The sequence below is a fragment of the Cynara cardunculus genome, unplaced genomic scaffold (assembly GCF_001531365.2).
Source record: "Cynara cardunculus var. scolymus isolate 2C unplaced genomic scaffold, CcrdV1 Un_Scaffold_1909, whole genome shotgun sequence".
In the NCBI taxonomy this organism is placed as follows: Eukaryota; Viridiplantae; Streptophyta; class Magnoliopsida; order Asterales; family Asteraceae; genus Cynara; species Cynara cardunculus.
Genome location: NW_020200913.1, coordinates 54,552 through 69,652, shown reverse-complemented (window position 1 = coordinate 69,652; position 15,101 = coordinate 54,552).

The window sequence follows — 15,101 nt, the reverse complement described above, 5'->3', positions numbered from 1 at the left end:
AAAATGGTTGTTTATTAGCATATGTTGTTTGTTCCACAGGTGGTTCTTGTAGAAAGACATTTGAAGCCCCTTCACCTCAATGGAACCGTTTGAGGAGATAGGACCGAACACGTTGGTCATGGTCAAGTCATCCACAAACCAGTCATAATCACTACAGAGGGGAAAATGGAGGGCACCCAATGGTCTTAGTTGTTTCCATCAGATCCTCAAGAGCAGGAGCTTGATGAAGTAGATGAGGTATATGGGATGATAAGCAACGGTCTAGGCATTGTAGTTCTTTTTTGTTTTATCTTCCAAAACAATCAATCATCGTTATGAAGCATCATATAAACCTTTTCGCTTGTGTATGTCATCTCAATTGTATTTCTTGATTAGAAACAATTTTTTTTTCTCAAAGATGGTAAGCATTGTAGATTGTGTTCCTTGAATACTACGATCATTGTCAAATATAAATACCTTTCTTCACTTTCAATTTTAGTTGGTGGAATTGCATTTTTATTTTAAATTTGATAAGCTACTAAGCTGTGGTAAAATTTCCTCTTCATTCACCAAAAAGTTCTTTCTGATACTGCTATGATCCACAAAGATTAATCTCTGCTTAACAACAAGATCAGTTATTTTTAACAATGCATCACATGTAGAGATGGCCCGGGACCGTCGGAGGACCGAGACCGGTTATGGGACCGACAATGGACCGGCCCGGCCCGAAAATTCAACTAATTTTATAAATAAATGTATTTTTAAATAATTTTATAATGTATTTTTATAAGAAAACGTAATTTTAATTATATTAAAACACATTTTTAAAGTGTATTTGAGTGACCCAATTGTAAATTTTATAATGTATTAAAAATATATATCATTAAAAAAATAAAAATAAAAATCTTATTTTTTTAATGCAAGGACCGGTTGGGACCGGGACCGGGACCAACGGCCCATAACCGGTTATGAAGTACCTTGACCGGTCCTATCATTTTCGGTTGGGACCGGGACCGAGACCGGGACCGGTTATGGCCGGTTATGAGAAAAATGAGGACCGATTGGGACCGGCCCGGAACCGGTTTTTAGCCATCTCTAATCACATATAGTTAATAACCTTGGCATAATAAGATAAAACTTGAACACCAAAAGCTTATAACACAATAATCTAGGTGATCTTACTGACCATTCACACAACATAACTACCATTCGGCCAAGATGTGATTGGCTAATTAGTCACCAAGTAACTTGCAATCAGCATAAACTCTAATCTCTATTTGAATGCAAGTCTACAGCCATACCCAACATGTGGTTGGGATTTCTTTCAAGATAGCCTTAAAGTACTAATTTAGAATCTCACACTCAAAGCATTACACAACAAATAACAAGGAATGTATTTTTCCACAGAATTTCAACTTATAGCCATGTTTACTACATCACAGGAATTGAATGAACTTTCACCTGTAAGAACAGCTGTCTTAAACAGCTGAAAGGTTATGGCCTCTAAACAGTTATGAACTCTAAACAACTATCAATATATACACATTCTTTTCTCTAAGCATGTGTTATTGGAAAAGACTATTCATGAAAGAGAACTAACATTCTAATTATTTTAGCATTACAACAGTAGCCGCGTGCTGCAATGCATACAAACCTAATATGTGTGCAATTATTTTTTCATTCGATTTTGTTAATACACCGTATTAACCTTCAACTTTATATATTAGTTGATTTGTAAAATAACCACACAAACTCATGATTCAAGGCCAAACTAATGATTCTGAATTGTGATTTACCCGTGCTGCATCGCGCAGGTACACCACTAGTATTACATAATACACACATACTAATGCCACCCTTATATCCAAATGTACACCTCTCCTTGAGATGCCACCCTTATCCCATGGTACACCTCTACTTGATATGTCACCCTTATCCCATGATACACCTCTCCTTGATATGTCACCCTTATTTCCTTATCAAAATATTTCACAAAACAATTCCATATCGAATAGACCCCAATCAATGGAATTATTATCAATTTGAATTCATTTTGTCAAAATTCCCATTTATTGTTTGAAAGAACCATTACTTGACAAGTCAACATGTAATCCGGTCAACCTTGTCCGGATAACAAATCCGGACAACACCTCACATAACTTGTCCGATTTAACATTTTAGAATAAATTTCCAACACTTTTGTCTGGATATCAAATCCGGACAACACTATGCCTAGTGGTCCGAAAAATAAACCGGCCCTCTTATAGTCGTATTCCTACTTCTCCGATAAAAACACTTGACATAAAATCAAAGTTCATAAATCGCTCAATCTTTAAACCGGTTAAGACATGTCCGGTTTAAAACTAAGCCGCTTAACTCTCATCCGGTCTTAAGGCCATATCGTTCATGCCTTAGGCGGTTTAGCCCTAAACCGCTCAAGCCTTAATCGATTTAAACCTTAAACCGCTCAAGCCTTAATCGATTTAAACCTTAAACCGCTCACCCTTATCCGGTTTAACATAATCCAGTCGAAATTATCATTTATCAAGCAATTTGAAAACATTTAACCACTCACCTTATGATGTCTTTTTGAAACCAAATTGAATCCAGACAAATTTTGAACAATCCGATCAACCTTTCTCTCTCTCTAAATCACTCACTAAACTCACAAAAATGGCAAGCCAATGGATTGAAGACCTCAACCTCTTTTATACCCTTCCCAAACAGGGAAGGCGGCTACACAACACCATGCATCCATATATCATGCATGTATGTATATGTGTATATATATATATATATATATATGCATACATTCTAACATAACTCATGCATACCCATGCATAAATCAATTCCTCATGCACACATATGCCCATATAATTGATGCATACACATTTATGCATAAAATATCACATACTAGCATGATCAAATATATCAATTTATCATTCTATCATGAAATCATTTAACAGATAATCACATATTCATTACATTTGGTGATAACCAAGATCCAGTTATCACATATACTCTGCATTTTTGTAGTGGGTGAAGATTTGAAGTGTTCAAGTTTACTATGTAATTTTTTCTTATGTTGAACTTTTTTTGATTTGCAGGTTTTCGAGTTCTTTATCTTTTATATATTAAGTCTTGAAAATTTGAAGTTTTCAAGTTTGGGTTGCGGGAATTTATGATTATGATCTAAAGTAAGGATTTTATGCAAGTTTGTTTTGTAATTTAGAGTGTAGTAGAATGTTATGTATGTTTGTTTCTTGATTTTGATTACATTATAATTTTATTTATGTTTGTATCGTGATTTTGTTTGTATTATAACTCTTATGTATTAGATGAAGATTTGAAATGTTCAAGTTTACTATGTAATTTTTACTTGAACTTTTTTTGATTTGCAGTCTTTTGAGTTCTTTAACTTTTATATATTAAGTTTTGAAAATTTGAAATTTTCAAGTTTGGGTTGTGGGAATTTATGATTATGATCTAAGGTAAGGATTTTATGCAAGTTTGTTTGGTAATTTAGAGTGTATTAGAATGTTATGTATGTTTGTTTCATGATTTTGATTGGATTATATTTTTAAGTATGTTTTTATCGTAAGTTTAGTCGTATGATAATTTTATGTATGTTCGTGTTGTGATTTGATTGCATTATAATTTTATCTATTGGGTTATAAAGATTTGAAGTCTTTAAGTTTGATATATGATTTTTTACATATCGTATGGTTGGTCCATTCACTATTGTGTTTTTAAAGTCAAGGTGCGTGTTGAGGGTGAAAAATGGAACATGTACATCATTCTTTTTGGTGATTATACATCGTTAACATCATACCACAAAACTAAGTTTTTTGTCGTGAAAACTAAGACAATAATAATTTCTCTGTCTATGATGAATCAAATTTAAATTTCAGTTCTCTGGTTTTTGGCCAACCATGATTAACTATTGTTTACAACAATCGGTAAACTTATAATATAACAAATGTTTTTGCTTATATATCTTGCATTGTTTGATTCCTCAATATTAGATGATATTATATTTCATTCAACAATTAATAAAATACTCTTATTTTATTTTCTATCATTTAATTGTATTATAAATTTAGTTATATCACTTCTTATATTGTGATTACACATCTAATTATTCAGATGACTATATGTACATGAATTTATTTTTAAAAAATCTGGAAAATAAGTGTTACAAGCTAAATTGAAAATATTACTTTTGCATACACCTAAGATAGTGCTTAATATTAATCATACAATACTTGTAGGTTGAGGCTAACAATTTTAATACAAATTGAATTTCAGTAGAATTATTGTTCTGCAACCGAAAAATATAAAATGTATTAGTTTCATTAGTTACAAGAAACAATACCAATAAAAGAAATTTGCATCAAAAACACCCCAATGTACCCACTGTCTTATATTACAATTTATTATGAAATTATGTTTCACCTTAATTTGATTACATATTTTCTAACAAAACAAGTCCATCACTATGCAACATGCGGTGTGTGAAGTAAGAACCAAATAGTTGTTCAATGAAAAGTTATCTATCATATTTATTTTTATTCTTTTATTTATTTATTTATAATATACAATCAACATATTAATTGCTAAAGTTTTCATCTTCTACTTTTTTAACTTAACCTTATTTATTTATTTGTAAATGAATTTGAATCCACAAATACATAAAACTACATATATTTTATTTTATATCAATACATGTGTATTTTTAATTATATAACAATTGAAAAAATAAAAATCATCAAAATCAATCAACATATATCAAAATATATTAAAATGTCTCAATCAATCAATCAATATAATAAAAACATATTAAATTAAGAACCAAGAGGTGGTTCAATGAGAAGTTTCTATCATATATATATTTTTTTTTATAAATGAAATTAAAATGTACTTATATTTATTTTTATTTACATCAATGTATATAAATTTCTATGTACATGACAATTGAAAAAATAAATCATCAAAAATAAATCAATATATATCAAAATTTCTCAATATATCAATATATATTTAAAATATATTAAGATAAGACCAAGAGGTAGTTCAATAAAAAAATTTCAATCATATTTTTTTAAATGAAATTAGAATCCACAAACATATAAAATACATATTTTTTTAATTAATACATACATAGAGGAAGGTTCGAACGAGAACGCAAACTATTTAAGAAAACAAGAAAAATGTCGTTAATGTACAAACTCACATGTGATTTTACATTAAATGGAAGCTTGCAACTTTTGAGGTCACTTAAGTCGTACGTGAATCATATATGATTTTGTACATTTTTAATAATGTAATTATACGACGAAATTAATTGAAAAAGTTTAAAGGTATTCACTAATTTCTTAAGGTGCAACATGTGTTGGCTCTCTCCCTCTTGCAAATAAGAGAAAGCCATGATTGTTGACATTAATTGCAACCGTCCATGTTCATAATTCTGGACATACAAGAGGTTTACGCTTCTCTCTCCACTAAGTAATCGTTTTGCTTTATGAGGTTAGTTATGTATAATATAAATATCTTTTGGGCTTTCTTTAATTTATTTGTTTTATATGTGTTAACAATATATTACAGGTTGATTTTTTTTATGATATTCTTGATAGTTCTTTTTCTTATGCCAGAACTTTTATAAGCTATCTTTTGGTTGCGCAAGTGTTCATTGTTCAATTTATTGTCAATCCAAACAGCTCTACAAATTCTTTTTTACAACAAAGCAAGAAAACGAAAAGTTGATGTTAGATTCCTGCAATGCCTTAAGATTAACTCATCGTTTATTTTATGTTTTCCAATTTGGTTCTTTTTTGCTTCTTTCAATTGATTTTTTTACATCAATGTAAGTTGAAAATTTTGAAGAAGACATATCATTATATGATGTATTTTTTATTCTTGAGTTTGTGTCAAATTTCTTAATATTCTCGTCGTTATTATTACTCATTTTATTTAGTTTTACAACTTTATTCCTAAACAAATCTCTCGCTCTCAATATATATATATATATATATATATATGTGTGTGTGTGTGTATGTGTGTGTATTAAAATTTCACTAATTATATTTATTTAACTTTTTAGAATTATTAGTATGGATAATTCTGTTAACAACTAATATATATTTATATAGACAATCTTCAGATCTTTAATCAAAGTACTCGTACTACCGTGCGTTCCTATACTAGTACAAAAGAAAAGAAAAATAAAAAGTTAATTTACATTTATTGTAATAAAATGATCATTTAATTAAAATAAACAATGAAAAATGAAAGTTAATAACATAGAGATGTTAATGGGAATGTAAACAAAATGAGGCTAAATAGAGGACAAAGGAGAAAAAAGAAAAATGGGTTTGAAGCACCAAAACATAAGTCAAAGGACAACTATACAAAGATAACACATCAAGTTTTATTGGGATTGTAAGAACCCTTATGCAAATGTAACGCCTCATACCTCACATTGCATGCAACATATACTTCATATACAAGAAATACATGTTTGTACATCACATAGGTTCCTTAATACAAGAATGTACCATTACATAATACATGGTCCAAAAATTCAAAATACAATTCTTGCACTAATCCAGTTTCATCTATCAAAACTATACATAACATTAGCCATTCTTCATACAGATAAACACATAGGGAATCTATCACATTTTCTCTTTTCCCTTACCTTCTGCATTTCCTGCAATACATATTTAAAATCACAAAACGAGGGTTATAACGAAAGGTCTAGTTAGTTACCCTATTTATGTCATTGCATGATAAAAATCACCAAAACTTTTAAGTAAAACAACTTTTCATAAATATAGCAAATATATGAACAAGTAAGGACATAGTACCAATACCTTTCACTTTTCAAGCCAATTTTTCTTAAACCTCTCAAGTCAAATAAGGTTTATTCAAAGTTTCAGGCCAAACCTGTTATCTTTTCCTCAATAACATCCAGACTATGATTTCCAGTAAGAACCCTRATCCTAAACCTTTAAATCACAAAAAAATAAAGATTCCAGACCTTGTTAATCTTAAAGGAAATAATAGTAAGAGTTATATTACATAACACACATGCAAATTCCACCCTTATATCCAAATGTACACCTCTCCTTGATATGCCACCCTTATCTCATGGTACACCTCTCCTTGATATGCCACCCTTATTTCATGGTACACCTCTCCTTGATATGCCACCCTTATTTCCTCATCAAAATATTTTCACAAAACAATTCCATACTGAATAGATCGCAATTAATGGAATTATTATCAGTTCAAATACATTTTATCAAATATTCCCACTTCTTGTTAAAATCTTAACTTGTAAACATGTAAACATGTCAGACACCGTTCCACATATTTGGCTATGTCCTTCGTCAATCCGGGCCACCAATAAAAATGTTTCAAATCCCTGTACATCTTATTGGTACCTGGATGAAAAGAGTATTGGGATTTATGACTTTCATTTAATATAGTATTCCGGATATCTCCAAAACACGGTACCCAGATTCGCCCTTGAAAGCACATAATTCCTTCATCGTTCGGTTCCAAAGTTGAAATCATTTTACCCAATCTTTCTGTTTTGACATATTCTTCTTTCATGGCTTCTGTTAGCTCTCATTTCATTTAATGTAAAAGTATGGAAAAAGTAAATACTACAAGTGTTGACAGAAGAGGTTCCACCACAGAAGACCACAGAGGACCAACAACAGAAGATGTTCAATCGTGCAAGTGAAGTGTGACAGAACCTCTGTTGTCTATCACAGAGGTTCTGGAAACTGGTCCTCTGTAATCAAAGCGTACAAGTCAAAGATGACAGAACCTCTGTTATCTATCACAGAGGTTCTGGAAGATGATCCTCTGGAATCAAATGCTCTCAAGTCACATCCAGTAGAGCCTCTGGGATGGCTCACAGAGGGTCTGCATTTTTATCTTTTGTGAAGAACTTCTTTACTGTTTTACTTAGGTTAATTAGCTGCTCATGCTTATCACGTGACTATGTTTGTAATCTGCTTTATTTGAATGGCTTAGATGAATTTGTACGTCTAGGTCATGTCAGAAAAACCGTTAGGAACGAGTATAAATAGCAGCATAGGCCTTTGTAATTCGGTGTGCTTCTATATCGTATTGTAAACATTTTCAATCAATTGAAAATCATTTGAAGCTACTCTCTCATTGTTCTTATTTCATCAACTGTGTTCTTCATTGATTATTTGCTCTGTTTGTTCTTATTGTTTCCGCTGCACTGTTATTGTTTAAAGATCATTCAGAGTATTTGATTAATAACCAAAACTGAGTTAATCGATCCTATCTGCTTCTTTCTGACATTTTAGAATCTCTTTACGAATATCAGGAATTAAGTTCATTTTCATTGCTACAGCTTTAATAGTTCCGCTCTTTTCTATCCTGCTCAGAGCGTCAGCTACCACGTTGGCTTTTCTCGGATGATAGAGGATTTTACAATCATAGTCATTTACAAGTTCAATCCACCGACGCTGTCGCATATTTAATTATTTCTGGCTGAACAAATGTTGCAAAATTTTGTGATCAGTATAAATCTGACACTTTGTCCGCAGAAGATAATGCCTCCAAATTTTCAGAGCAAACACCACTGCAGCTAATTTCATATCATGGGTTGGATACTGCTTCTCATGATCTTTTAATTGCCTCGATGCATAAGAAATTACTTTTCCTCTCTGCATCAAAACACATCCCAACCCCAACTTTGAAGCATCACCGTATACCACAAAATCTTCGGATCCATCAGGTAGGGTCAACACTGGTGCACTGCAGAGATGATCCTTTAATAGTTAGAAAGTTTTTTGTTGTTCTTCTTCCCGCTAAAATTTGACGTTCTTCCGAGTCACTTTGGTTAATGGTACGACTATCTTCGAAAAATCCTGAATGAATTTACGATAATAGCCTGCCAATCCCAAAAAGCTTCGGACTTTAGAAGGAGTTTTCGGAGCTTCCCACTTTGCAACTGCTTCTATTTTAACTGGATCCACCTTCACCCCAGCTTCGGATATGACATGACCCAGAAACTGAACTTCCCTTAACCAAAACTCACACTTGGATAACTTTGCGTACAACTTTTCTTTCTTCAACAATTCCAATATCAGACGAAGATGTTCTGTGTGTTCTTCTTCGGTCTTAAAGTATATAAGAATATCATCGATAAATACAATAACGAATTTATCAAGATATTCCTTACATACTCTGTTCGTTAAGACAAAAGGCAAAACTAAGAATTCATGATGCCCGTATCTAGTTCAAAAAGTTGTTGTAGCAATGTCTTCCTCCCTGACCTTTAACTGATGATATCCCGACCTTAAGTCAATCTTGGAGAAATAACTTGCTCCTACCAGTTTATCAAACAAATCATCAATCCTTGGAAAAGGATATTTGTTCTTGATTGTCGACTTGTTCAGTTCACGATAGTCTATACATATTCGCATAGACCCATCTTTCTTCTTGACAAATAAGACCGGAGCACCCCAAGGTGAAGTGCTGGGTCTAATGAATCCTGTATTTGTCAAATCTTTCAATTGTGCAACCAATTCCTTCAATTCAAATGGAGCTAACCAGTATGGTGCCTTTGCTACTAGTGCATCTCCTGATATGAGATCAATTCGAAATTCAGTAACTCAATTCGGCGATAAACCAGATAAGTCCTCTGAAAAGACTTTCGGATATTCGTTAACAATCGGGATTAATTCTTGCTTTCCTTTTTTTTCCATCAATTACATATGTCAAACATCCTTGGCACTTCTTCCGGATACTTTTCTGAGTTTTCATCACAGTTAAAACACTAGTATGGTGATTCTGACGATCACCATAGACAACAACTATTCCCCTTTCTGGCAAAGTAATTCTGATCATTTTCTTATTATAAATAATACTAGCCTGATACTTTGCCAACCAGTCCATACCCACCACTAAATCAAATTCTTTCATCGGCATAAGAAATAATCGAATCGGTAGCTCACAACCCTCAATAACAATAATACAGTTATTGAATACTCTAGTAACAGTTCCCTGACTATTAGCAGTATCAACTACTAATTCGTCATCAAGTAACATAGAATTCAAACATGCAATTTGAGAAACGATGGTGACACAAACGAAAAGTTTGCACCAGTGTCAAATAACACCTTAGCACGTATTGAATTAAGAAGGAAAGTACCTGTTACTACATCTGGTGATGCTTCTAGTCACAGTAGGTCTCCCCCGAGTACCCGACGCAATTACAAACTCTTTGATTGAGGGTTACAAACCCCAGATATACCTTTCTATTTTCCTAGATTCTGATGAAACATAGTGCTCAGCAAATCGAGAGTATTCAGTGAATTTCTCGGTATACTCCCGAACTGTTCCATTTCCTTGTTCTAATTTCAAGAAATCTTCTTCCATTTGTCTCACCGTTGTCCTAGGAAAAAAATGATTCTTGAATCGGTCCACAAATTCTGTCCAGTATAACGTTTGCAAAACATCCTTTCTGGCCAATGATTCAACTTCCCACCAGAACAGAGCATTTGATTTTAATAATGAGACAGCGACTCGAACTTTATCTATTTCCGGACACCGAATGGTGTTGAACACATATTCCGTTTCCTTGATTCAGCACATAGCTTTTACTGGATCCCGTTCTCTAGAAAAGATTGGTGGCTTGCATGCCAAAACATCTTGATATCTCCCTCTTTATTGTGAGTAACTGGTATAGAGGGATGAACTTCTACTCTCTCTGTTTCCACCCTAACCGGTATTTCCATGATGAATGTTAGAGTTTCCCGTAACTTTCCTATTTCCTCTGCCAACATATCCCTGGTTACATATTTCGGGTGTGGTACTGATATTTCCTAAATATTTCTAGATTGGGATTCTTCAGGTTCAGAATGTATTTCACCCCGACCCCTTCCTTGCGACTGATTTCTTCCTCTGCCTCTTCCCCAAGGTCTACCCCAACCTCTATTTTCAGAAGTGCTAGTCGGAAGATTAATAGGTGATTCTTCTCTTTTCTCAGATTCTAGATGAGCCGTTCTTTCAGATCTCCAAGTACGGCTAGACATCTGCAGATTTTAGTGTTAATAATCACGTATTCACATTCCCAAATATAATGAAGTATTCAAGTTTAGGTATGTACCTGTAAATTCATAATTACACTGGCCAGATGTAATTGAAATTTGCCTTACACACTGTTCTTTCAACTCATCATATTTATTTCCAATGGTGCTAACTATGTCCGGAACCTTTAACATGCAATAAAACAGTTAAGTCTAGGTATCATGATGTTGAATACCTAAATCCCTTAAACTCAGGCTCTGATACCACTTTCTGTAACGCCCCATACCTCACATTGCATGTAACATAACTTTATATACAAGAAATACATGTTTGTACACCACATAGGTTTCTTAATACAAGAATCTATCATTACAGAATAAATGGTCCAAAAATTCAAAATACAATTCTTGCACTAACCTAGTTTCGTCTATAAAAACTATACATAACATTAGCCATTCTTCATGTAGATAAACACATAGGGAATTTATCACATTTTCCCTTTTCCCTTACCTTCTGCATTTCCTGCAATACATATTTAAAATCACAAAACGAGAGTTAGACCGAAAGGTCTAGTGAGTTACCCTAATTATGTCATTACAGTATAAAAATCACCAAAACTTTTAAGTAAAACAACTTTTCATAAATATAGCAAAAATATGAACAAGTAAGGACATATTACCAATACCTTTCACTTTTCAAGCCAAATTTTCTGCTAACAAACAGTATATCAACTCCAAACAGGTTTGCACTAACTAGATTATCTTAATGCCACTTTCAAACTGTTAGGACCTGTAAAATCAGTTTTGATATCAATCAAATACTCTGGATGATCCTTTAGACAATAACAGTGCAGCGGAAACAATATATGAACAAACAGAGTAAGAAATTAATCAAGAACACACAGATGATGAATATGAAGAACACGAGAGAATAACTTCAATTTTTTATCAATTGATTGAAAATATTGACAATTACAATACAGGAAGCACTCAGAATTACAAAGGCCTAAGCTGCTATTTATACTAGTTCCTAACGATCTTTCTAACATGACCTAGACAAGTGAAATCATCCAAGCCGTCCAAATAAAGTCGATTACAAACATAGTCACGTGAGAAGCACGTGCAGCCAACTAACCTAAGTAAAACAGTAAGAAGAGGTTCTCCACAGAAGATGAACCGCAGACCCTCTGTGATCCATCCAAGAGGCTCTGCTGCATATGACTTGTAAGCTCTTGATAACAGAGGACCATTTTCCAGAACCTCTATGAGAGACAACAGAGGTTCTGTCAATCTTCACTTGTACAAATGATCATCTTTTGTTGTTGGTCCTCTGTGGTCTTCTGTGGAATGAACCCTTCTGTCAACACTCACAGTAATACTTTTTCATACTTTTACATTAAATGAAATATGAGAGCTAACAATCTCTCCCTAAGTATGAAAAAGTAAAAATTGACAATTTAATGCAAGAAATGACTTAATTGAAAGAATTACAAGAGGAGATAAAAATTCATCCTCTGAAAAGAATTACATAAAGAAAGAATTACAAAATTGTGTTTCATAGGACAATACTATTACAAAGGTTTATCACACATCAGATTCTGGAAAGTCGTCTACGGCATATAGCATGTCAGTCTTGATGGTTCTGTAGACATTGAAAATCCATTCTCTGAAGTTGATTTGTACTCTAATAGCTTCCAGAATGTCAGACACTTCACCCATCCTTAGATGCCCTTTGTTCACCTCTGCCAGCACTCTTTTGAATATCCACTCAAGGGTCTTTGTGGAGTACTTATTCGCTTCTGTTGGATCAAAGAACCTTAGGATGTCATCTTTGTCCAAGAACACAAACCCAAAAATGGGGTTGCAAACAATGGAGTTGGGATGACACCTAAGTATCCAACTTGGCCTGTTGTTCGGAGGGGTAATCTTTAGATCTGAATGGTCTAATCTCATCGCTAATTCAAAGTCCTTATGGCTGTAATACTTCACTTGTGCGCGCATAACCTCGATAAGCCTTTTGAGCGATAGAGAATAGCTTGACCTCCTCTCCATGTATTTTTTGAGAATTTTATGCAAGAAGATAAGATCAAATACACAAAGGTTGTGGAGGTCAGCATCCGTGAACGTGTAAAGGTTGCCATCATCCCTCCTCACAACATATTGAGCATAGAGCACCGTCTTCTTCATCAAGGATCTTGGAGAAATTGTTTCAAGTGATGTAATCACGTGCTCTGAGAAGACTTGCTTGCGTGGCCTTGTAAGCTTAGAGAATTGAAACTTGGTGGCAGCAGAAGGTATACCTGTGAGCTCTGGATCATAGGGGGGCTCTGTGTCCACTGCAGAGTATCTCCACAGCAGAATCTCCTCCACAGTAGTAACAGACTCTATGCGCACTTGTTGCATGGGAATCCTGCTCATCGATTCAAAGATCTCAGAGACCCTTCCTATTCTAGCGGACTCTGGCACTTTGGCTTCTTCTTCTTCAAATATTGGCCTCTGGGTGGACCCCTCTGTAAGGATAGGTTTGACGGTTCCTTGCAGAGCATCGAACATACCCGTGGACGTTTCCTCCTTCGCCTTAGAGGAAGAGCCTTCTCCAGCTCTGGGGGGAAGTGGGTTCTGCCCTTTCTTGCTTGAGCTTCTGCCAAAGAAGCCTTTAATGCTTGAAGGAGTTCTAGGTTGTCATAATCTTCTTCGTTTATCTGTACTAGCGACTCTGAGTTTGACGACCCCTTCTGTGGTGATTCCTCTACAGCCTTGCCCCTGCCTTTCCCCTTAGGCTCTGGTGCTTTTTCTTTTGAGAACAGGGCTGCTGTAGAGTCCACTATCTTGAGTGGTTTGGCATAAGTCTTTTCCTTGGGCTCCTCAGCTTTCTTCTCTGCCTTCTTCTCCCCCTCATGACGAAAATGTTCATCACCTCCTTGATCGTCATGGTGTTTGGTGGCTTCTGCCTTGAAAGTTTCTAGGGGAGCCTTCTCCAATCTCTTTAGAATTTTAGTGGTCGCCTTCTTCATCTTCTTAATCAACTCTTCAGCAAGCACAGAGGCGTGGCTTATATCGATATCTATCGACCACTTCAACTTTGAGACGCTTAGATAGATTTCGCTTCTAAGGGTGTCACCCTCTTTCACGAGCTGTGAAGTGTAGTCTCTGATCGCCTTGTTGCAGGCTCGGGCCTCTGCGAGAAGTTGATCCGTGTGTTTGCACATAATATCACCCAGAGTTTCAACCATAGCATCGAGTTCTCTGCAAGTGGCTAGGTGATTGATGTTGGCCCTGGAGGACTTGGTATCAACACCATTTGTCACCGCAGAGGAGAACATTTGCTTGATCTCATCTTTGAAAGTTGAGTAGTCTGTGTAGCCCGCAGAGATGAAGTCAGCAGCGAACTGGGTGGCCACCTCTGATAGCCCTGTCTTTAGCTTCTGGATCGAAGAAAGGTTGAGTGACAGAGAGCTAAAGGCTTCTGCAAGGTCATCTCTTTGAAGGACAGAGCTCTGAAGGGTTGCAAGAGTTGTCTTGAGTTCTGCAGTTGTGGATGACAACTCCTTCAGAGCCTCTGTGATGGGGGCCAGATCTTCTGTCATAGAGCGAGAGATGAACAAGCTTTTCAACCTGTCCATCTTTTGGAATACCGCTGTGGCGAAGGTTTGTAGCTCCCCCTTCATCACATAGGCATCCTTGGAGTCTAGATCACCAACACATGGTGACCTAGTAGCCTCGGAGCGAGAGGCGCCCTCAACGACTGATTTTGCAATGTCTGCTCGGGGACTTCCACGGGATCCTCGTACATCTCCAGGAGGAGAGCCTACCCGTGTTCTATCGATTTCTTGCCTTGTAGGTTCAGAGCCTAACATGGCAGAGCGATCGAGTGTGGACATTGGACGTTCTAGACCCTCTGTCTCTATGACTCTCACATATGCCTCTGAAGCATATTCTGGTTGGTCACTCATGTGTGGAGAGGCAACAGATGCCTCTTTGGGATGTGACGAGTCCTTGGGCGATGGGACTCTTATAGTAAAACCTTCATCCTTTTGAGAGGAT